This window comes from Saccopteryx leptura, chromosome 2 (assembly GCF_036850995.1).
Source record: "Saccopteryx leptura isolate mSacLep1 chromosome 2, mSacLep1_pri_phased_curated, whole genome shotgun sequence".
Lineage (NCBI taxonomy): Eukaryota > Metazoa > Chordata > Mammalia > Chiroptera > Emballonuridae > Saccopteryx > Saccopteryx leptura.
The window spans coordinates 324,089,880-324,099,072 of record NC_089504.1 but is presented as its reverse complement, the minus strand read 5'-3'; positions in this window follow the sequence as shown (position 1 = coordinate 324,099,072).

Below are 9,193 nucleotides of genomic sequence, written 5' to 3'. Positions count from 1 at the left end.
TTAACCTAACTTGGCTCCCGCAGACATACCATCCTCAGTCAGACAGTAAAACAAGTGCTTACCTCTGAATTTTTACTGCAGGAACTGAAAAGAAGTTGCAGTTTAAGAACATGTCATGCAAATGGGGAAGAAAGTCTGATCTTCTTCAGGGAATCCACCTACAGCTAAGGAGTCGAGGACAAGAAGGTCTAGATTGCTAGCCCTGACTACGGGAAAGCCAGATTTGATCGTCCTTTGTGTCTGTTGTGTCTCAAAGAAAAGTTAGAGGAGGGATCCACCTGTGCTGTTTGGTGAATCCGTGCCCTGCCCTCAGTCCTGAGGGGGCTCAGCCCAGCCTCCTCACTGAGGTCAGGGATCAGGCCAACGCAGTCCTCAGTTTCTTCTAACTAGGAGTTCCCTAATTCTCTCTGTGGGAGAAGGCCTGGGACGCCAGGGCGAGAGGTCAGGTAAACAGACTGCATCTGTGGTATGAGGGGAAGCACCTGCCGCAGCTGCCACCTACCACCCATCCCCCGGGTTCAACCCTCCCATTTCCAGAGCCAGCTCACATCCCTGCCTCCACCTCAGTTGTCCTGAGCTTGATAATCCCAATGGGATAGAGCCTGGGGAATCACAGAACAAAGATTTGGGACTACTGGGTAGCCACAAGGGACAGGTAAATTCCCTGCTGCTTCACCCATCCTTTCCTTTTGGGGGAGCTTAATCAGTGCACACAGAATAACATGGCTGGGAAGGGAGAGTGGAGGGATTTTGATTCCTGGATGAATGGGAAGGCGTGTGCACAGCACAAGGACACATGCAGACACTCGGATAAGGATCTTTTGTTATGGGATCCCTAAGGACTCAGTCAATTCTGAGCTGGGACTTATGTCTCAGGAGTGTATTTGGCTGTAAGTAATGTAGACCCAGGCTAATAAAGGTGTAAAGATAATAGGGTTTTCTTTCCCTCACATTACAGGAAGCAGGCTGGCACTGGTGTACCTGAGCAGTGATGGCATCAGGAACCCAGAGTCTTCTTTCCTGATATCCTTAGCACATTGGCCTTCATTTTTCCTGTCTCAAGGTCTCTAGAGGGGGAGAGCTTCAAGGATCTCTTCCACAGGGGAAAAGAAGACAATGTCTTCCCTTTTATCAAGAAAGTAAAAAATCCCTCAACATTCCTCCCTTCCAGCCTTCCACTTAGGCCTCATTGGCCAACATTGGGTCACATGACCATTCCTAGCTACCAGGGAGGCCAGGAGAGCAGGGAAGGGGATTTCTATGTGTGTCATAGAACAGTGGTCCTCAACCTTGGCCCTGTTCTCAGAGATTCTGACACCATTGGTTTGCAGTAGGGTTTGACATAGGAAGTTATTAAATGCTCCAAAAACCTAGGTTAAAAAAAAATTGTAATGGCTTTTCCTATACTATGGGGCCAGCTTAAGTAGTTATCTTCAACCAAAACCACCCTAGGCTCTGGGTGAGCCATCTTTCTGCACTGACTGGGATTCTACAGCTTACCCTGCAGTCCCTGCTCCCTTTGGGTTTGATTATTAAGGTGATTAATTAGTAAGTTTGCACGTCATTCATTAGTAAATTTGCAGCTAGTAACTAGTTAGCCAATCAGTTGACTAATAGTACAGTTAGTTGGTCTTTTCTCTTGTTTATCTGTCTGGCACATGGTAAGCATTTGATAAATATTTATTTGGGTAAATGAATGCATAAAATGGAGTGCAAATAGAATTAATATAGCATCAAATGAGATAGTAACCGTGAAACCACTTTGTAAATGGTAATATGCTGTACAGATAGATGTAAGAATAAAAATTTACATAAGAAACTACTTTAGAATGTAGGACCAGGACAAAGTTTGTTCACCCAACCCTTCACCCAAGAAGTATTGTTTTCATATTTCTGAAATGGAGAGGTACCATTTGCCCTGCTGTTGATGAGCCAGATTTTGCTCTCAATAATAGCAGCTTTGTCAACACTTAGTGATAGCACACATTCTTCCTCCTCCTTACCTGACCCTATCTTGTTTTTCTGCTTGTACTTTTATGAGCTTATTTTGGTTATAAACCACTTAAGCCTTTTTCAGAACAAGATGGGATAAAATAAATTTTAAAAATACTTGAGAAATAACCTTTAGTAACTATGTACCACATGCCAGACATTTACATACATTAACTTAGCCAAACATCACAATAAGCTAGCAGGTTGGTATGACTATCTTTTTATGTAAGCGTTAAAGGGCTTGCCCATGGTCACACAATGGCTAAATGGTGAGCCTGGAGTCAGCCAGTTTTAAGACCAAGGTCAGTCTGACGTCAAACCTGAGAGGTTTTGCCTAAGCCAACCCAAGTTGGTGCGACAGATGCTTGGCTTTGGCCAATTATTTGCTTACCTAGTTGAGAGGAGTTCTGAAGTCCTCAAGTCAGTTTTGGAAAATAAGTGATCTTTCTCTTTCCTTCACAGACCTTTTTTTAATTTTTTTATTTTTTTACAGAGACAGAGAGAGAGTGATAGACAGGGACAGACAGACAGGAACAGAGAGAGATAAGAAGCATCAATCATTAGTTTTTTGTTGTGACACCTTAGTTGTTCATTGATTGCTTTCTCATATGTACCTTGACCGTGGGCCTTCTGCAGACCAAGTAACCCCTTCCTCGAGCCAGCGACCTTGGGTCCAAGCTGGTAAGCTTTGCTCAAACCAGATGAGCCCCCCCCCCCAAGCTGGCGACCTCGGGGTCTCGAACCTGGATCCTCGGCATCCCAGTCTGACACTCTATCCACTGTGCCACCGCCTGGTCAGGCTCTTCACAGACCATTTATTAGCAAATATTATACTCCATCAATTGTCAGCTACTCTATTATTTTATGTAGCACTCAGAAGAAAACACAATAAACTATGATACACCTTTGATTTTAAGACATACCCAATTTTAAAGATGTCAAAATGTGAAAAATGTATGTCTTAGAATCAATGAAATAAGGTATTCCATACTAGTAATGGAGACTGTGTGTACATAACTTTCCTTTCTCTTACTGGCTTGCTGGCTGGTTTACCCTTCCTTTTTTAAAAAATTTTTTAAATTTATTCATTTTAGAGAGAAAGAGAGCGAGAGAGAGAGAGAGAGAGAGAGAGAAAGGGAGGAGCAGGAAGCATCAGCTCCCATATGTGCCTTGACCAGGCAAGCCCAGGGTTTCGAACCAGCAACCTCAGCATTCCAGGTCGATGCTTTATTCACTGCGCCACCACAGGTCAGGCTACCCTTCCTTTTCATCACCAAAACCTTGCCTGTCCTTACCATATCTCATTTCTCCATGTCATCGTGAACAAGTTGATACTGGTTTGGACTATGAATCTAAAATCCACGATTATGAGTACATGAGTCTCCAGAAAGCCTTACACTTATAGAAAGGCTCCAGTCTAGTGTCTTTAAAGAGCTACATTAGAGGATTGCATTATGAACTTATTCCAATGACTGTCAACAAATTCTTTCTAAAATGTGGCCTAACTGTAGTCTTCCCATGGTACCTGGAGATTCACTGCCTTCCCTGTTCACCATTCCCACACAGGGGTAGGTTGGTTAGTCTGTATACTGCTTATTTACAAGGGATTTCCCTACAGGCTGCTGGAGAGGACATGGGAGGGGGCTTGGGAGCAGAGCTGAGGCGTGTCATCCAGTTCTCTGTAACACAGGAAACATGACTCCCCAGGCTCTCCTGAAACACCAGGGCCTTCCCTGTCTCCACTTCAGGAGGAGGCAGGATGCAGGGAGGATTATGCTTCTCCATCCCTCGCAGATCCAGCTTCCCCTTCCTGGTTTGGGACTCCATGGGTCAAGTCAGGAAGGGAAGATGGGGTAGCAGGATCTGGTACTGCCGGGGGAGAAGGGATTCTTGAGCAGTGTGCCCACCGTGAAGTTGGGTTACAGGCCTGACAGCAGCAGTTAGCTTTTCTGAGTTGGTGTTTTACAGGGTGTGGGGGAGGCACTGATGCTGGCTTTCCATTTCCTAGAGTTAGAAAAGGGACAGATCCATCCAAGGAAGGAATTTTCCCCTCCTGTTTCCCTTAACCTGATCTTGAGATCAGAACCTGGAAAGAAAAAGAGGCTGGTTGGAAAGGGCACACCAGTAGAGGGTAGGATGCAGCCTACTTCTACTGAGAACCAAGGGGCTGATCTTGGAGTCCTACTGACAGGACTGGGGGGCCTTTGGGAGTAGTGGGCAGGCCCGTCCTTGCCCGAGCATCCTGGTCCTGTGTTAGGCTATGAGACTTGGGCGTGAGCTGAGGTTCACATGGGTCTGTGTGCTGCGGGACTGAAGGGTCCTGGGGGAGGTCCAGACAGAGAGAAATAGAGGTAAGTGGAGAAAGAGGGAGTCAGAGGCTGTGCAGGGAGGTACGGGCACCTGAGGGGGCCTCACTTTCTGAGGCACAGAGGCCGGCTGGCTCCAGAGGGACTTCTTAGACTGGGGAAAGCACAGGGCTTCCTCTTCAGCTCTCGGGGACTCCGGGAGCTGCTGGCAGAGACCTGGTCCTCACCGCAATTTCCCCGAGAGGCTCTGCCAAGCCTGGTACCTTGGAGCCTGGGCCTCTGCTCAGATTCAGAGGCTGGCGAAGAACCTCCCCATTGCCTGCACCGCTCTAAGCAGCGCCTGCCCTCACCCGTGACCTCCACGGCCGACTCCCAGGCGCGCCAGGCCGGGTCCAGCGTCTGCTACCCGCCCGGCCCCGACCAGCAGGGTCTGGCGCTCGGAGAGGCCGTGCGCAGACAGGGTCGTGCCCGCCGTCGCAGCGGTACCCGGAGGCGGATAGCCGGAGCGAGCGCGGGCCGGAGCGTGTAGGTGTGAGAATGTGTGCTGGGCATGGTCGGGAGACGCAGCGCGGGGCTGCAGGGCGTGGGCTCCTGCGCCAGGGACGCGGGCTAGCGGAGGAAATGCGTGCGCGGCTGGGAGCCGGCCGGGCAGGGTGCGCGCGGGCGGGGAGCCCGCAGCTGCGGCCCCGCGCAGGGCGGCAGTTTGGCTGTGGCCCCAACCCGGGCAGGCCCCTCGGACTAGCGCCCGGTGTGCGGGCCACGCCGGCCTGGGGCGTGCCGTCCTGGATGTCAAGCCTCGGGTGGGAGCCCGCCGCACGGCCGGGCCTCTCGCCCGCTCTTCCCGCCCCTCTAATCTAAACCATGCGGGCTCCGAGTCCCCGGGGCCAGCCGGCAGGCGCGCCGAGGGCCGCAGGGAGGGCACCCGGCTGCGCGCTGGGGGAGTGGGCGGCTCGCTCTAGGCTCCGGGTCCTGGGGCTGCGGAGTCAGGGGACCCTGGAAGCCCCCTCCACGGGGGGCTTCAGGCGCAGACTGATTGACAGCAGCGACGTCAGAAGGGGGGGCGTCCCCGCAGGGAGGGAGGGAGGAGGAGGGAGCTGAGGCCCCAAAGTGCAGCCTCGGAGATCAAGGGCCCGCTCCAGAGCCGAGATGTGACCGGCCCGAGGGCGCGGCAGGCAGTGGGATCCTGACCCAGCGGCCAGATTCGGAGCCCCGCTGTCTGGGGCTCCTCAGACCCGAGCCTGCAGTGGACTCGGGCCACAGGCGCCTCCGCATGCGGCAGCGCAGTTAGGGTGAGTGCGGGTTCTGGCGGGGCTGCGGTGAGCTAGGCAGGCAGCACGGGGCCACCCCGAGCCTGGGGTTAGGCTGCAGCGGAGAGTAGGATAAGTACAGGGTTAGGCTGCAGGGTTGAGGAGGATAAACTGGAAAGGGGGCAAGATAGGAGACGGGTAAGAACCTCGGGACGGTCAAGGCTACAGGCCGGCTGCGAGCAGTGCCTCGGATTTGGCTGCCGCTTCACCCAGACTCCCAGCGGTTGGGGCGTGAGCCCTCCTCTCTTCCCAATGACCGGACGAATTGAATCTAGGGACCCAAGAACGACAGAGCCAGTGCCAAAGGAACAAAGTTAAGCTGAGGTGGCCTTGAAATTGGTGTTTGCAGAATAAGAAAGACCAAAGAAGAGGCCCGGTTACTTGGCAGTGAATATGTGTGTATAAATGTGTGTGATGGGAACACTGGACTTCAGAGCCTTTGATAGAACAAGCTCGTCAAAATTAAAGCAAGGAGCATTATATTTAAATAATGATCAGCGACCAAGAATTATCAGAATGTGAGCAAGCAATTACCAAAGAAACAGGGCTAAGCGACATAACACAGAACTCAGGCTTTCAAACAATAATAAAATAGTCACTTTCAGAAGCAAGCAAAACTTGTAACCATAAATTTAAAAGGATCATAGACAAAGTAACTCCAAATATAAAAAACAATGTAATAAAAACCATTGTATTAAAATCAATAGCAATAGTATAAGAAATAGTAATAGTGTAACAAATGATAAAAAATGTAAGGAAAATGTGAACAATAAGAAATACTATTAAGGAAAATACTAATATTAAGTAGAATTGGCAGAATACTACCATAATTTATTATTGAAACTATGATGAATTATTAAAATAAATATTAACCCAAACCTTAAGAGCAATAGTAATACAAATAAAGACAGCAGGTTGAATTGTTCGAGTGATATGACAATTTATGACTAATGTATTAATAGTCCCAAGAACATTATAAATAATGGTAGAGTAATAAGAAGTATTGTACCAATGTGATGAAAAATAGAGTATTAAGAGCTACAGCGATATTACAAATTACGACAAAGTAACGAGTAATGATGTGATGAAAAATAACTAGTGAATTAAGATCTGTAGCATTATCTATAATGACAAAGTAACAAGATACTGTAACTATGCTATGAAGAATACCTGAAGTATTATGAACAATCCTAACAAAACAAACAATGCTAAGTAACAGGAAGTATTAAGTATTATAAGAATGTGAAGAAAATTACATTACTATTGAGAACAATAGTAGTACAAGTTATGGTAAATAAGTTTTTGAAACTGACAAAGTTCAGAGACTGAAGAAACATTTTAGGAATAAAAATGAAAATAACGCTAGGTTAACATGACCTATTGGAACACTGGGCCCTAGAATGATGGAGCACTAACAGGAAGGCAGGGGGCCCATATTTAATAACGATGAATTAATAAATCAGACCAGTATTAATAAATTAGACCATATAGAATTAACAATACAAAATGCTAGTAATTTGTGATAGGATAAATATTCTTAACGTTATTGAACCGAGCAGACTATTACTCTGATAATAAAGATAATTACAATAAAATAATTCTCCCAGTGCACGAACAATATCACCAGTAACTTAGAGTGAAAAGAAAAATTCTGGTTTTGGAAAACGAGGCGGCTAAAAGCAACGGACGCGGAGCCCGCGGAGCGTGGGGAGCCTGCCGGCCGCGCCCGCAGAGGGTCCACGAGCGGGGCGAGCTGGGGCCGCGGACTCGGGCTGGGTGCAGGACTCAGCTGTGCCGAGGGGACCGCAGGAACAACCGCTTTGGGCCAGCCAGGTGGGACGAAAAGGAAATGAGCAGGAGCTCCAGCGAGGGCGAGCTGTTAGAATTTGTCTTCCTGACCAAGAGAAAAGGAAGACGTGCACCGGAGGAGGGGAAGGAGAGCAGGCTAAGCCCTCGCTCCTCGCTCCCGGCTCCCACTCCGGGCGGCTGATTGGCGTCAGTGGACTCCGGCACCCGGCCCTGTGGGGAGCCCCGGGGTGCAAGCTGGAGGGCGCTGAGCACTACTCGGGGTGGGACAAGTGTCTCGCAGAGGACCTAGTGGCCAAGGCAGCATTGGGCCACCGCACGTGGGACGTCCATCCCGACTAACCACATAGAGTCGAATCCAGCTTCCTGGGCCACAGCACGCAACTACCCTCGCAGCGCTGCGTCCGGAGCCCTGGGGGCTCCTGGGTTTCCTAGTTAAGGTCCCGGAACCGCACGTGCAAGGCGGGTTCTGGCGCTGGCCATGAGGGGTAAGCCTCGCTCCCCTGTCTGTGGTCTGAGGACCTGCCTGGCTGGCTGCCTTATCTTTACGGGCTTTTCCCAGCCCCAGCTGGCCCTGGCCCTTTTTTATCTCCTCCGTTGCACTTGGCTTATTTACTTTAGTGAGGCCCTGGGAGCCAGTGTCTAGGCCCTGGGATGGGGAGGCCAGTGGACAGGAGGGGTGAAGGGCCTGGGCCGTGGAATGCCCAGAGAGGTCCAGAGGAGAACAGAAGAAGGTAGGAGGAGAAGGGGGTAACATTCCACCACAGACATACATACAGAAAGCCCCACCAGAACTCACCCAGGTCCAGAGGGAAGGAGAAGGGTAGGGACGTGGAAAGTACAAGCAGAGATAATGCAAGTTTGCACCCATGAGGGGGGCAGGATAGGCAGGTCCTGGCCAGCTGGGCTCTCATCATGATACCCCAGGACCAGCAGGCTGGTAAATAGTCCTAGGCCCATCCAAATGGCCTGGTCCTTAGCGGGGAAGGGCCTGGGTCCCTGGTCCCAAAGCAAAGCCCTTTGGAGCTAACAGTGTGAGGGAGCCAGTGAGTATGAATGTGAGGGCACAGCTGGGGTGGCTTCTGGCTGAGCTCAGGGCCTGACACGAAACAGCCTTTGGAGAATCTGGCTGCTTGGGTGACTAGGAGGCTCTGTGAGGGTGCTGTGTCTGGGTGAGAGGATTGTGTGCTACGAGGGTGACACACAGGTTTCGAGGGGAACAGGAATGTGCAGGAGTAAAAGCCTGTCGATCAGGAAGTCTCTCTCTGCTGTCTGAGAGAGGGGGTGAGGGCAGATGGGTGAACACGGGCATGAGGGGCAGCCCAGCCATAGGCCCTTTCTGCAGGTGTGGAGCCCTCCTGGCCTGGTTCTCCTCTTCTGTCTGCCCTGGCCCAAGAGTGAGCCTGGACTACAGTCATTAGGGAACAGCCTAAAAAGACCCAAGCCTCAGGCTCCGCTGGAGCCCAGCAGGAGGGAGGGACTGGGGGTACAGCTGGGGCAATGCCGAGGGGGCGGTCCTTCCCCCCAGACCTACTCATCACACAGCCCGACACCCTGGCCAGGCAGACCTTCCACTGCACGCAGACCCTCGGAGGTCCAGAGCCCAGAGAGGAGGCGAGGGTCCTGTCCTGGCACACTCTCCCTCCCCCAGCTCGGCCGGGGGCGGGGTCCACGTGCCTCCCCACCGGTCTAAGAGCCCCCGCCTCCCCCAGCTCGGCTGAGAGGGCTGCGGGGGACCTCCAGCCAGTGTGGGCCTGGGCATGTGACTGGTGTGTTCCGTGC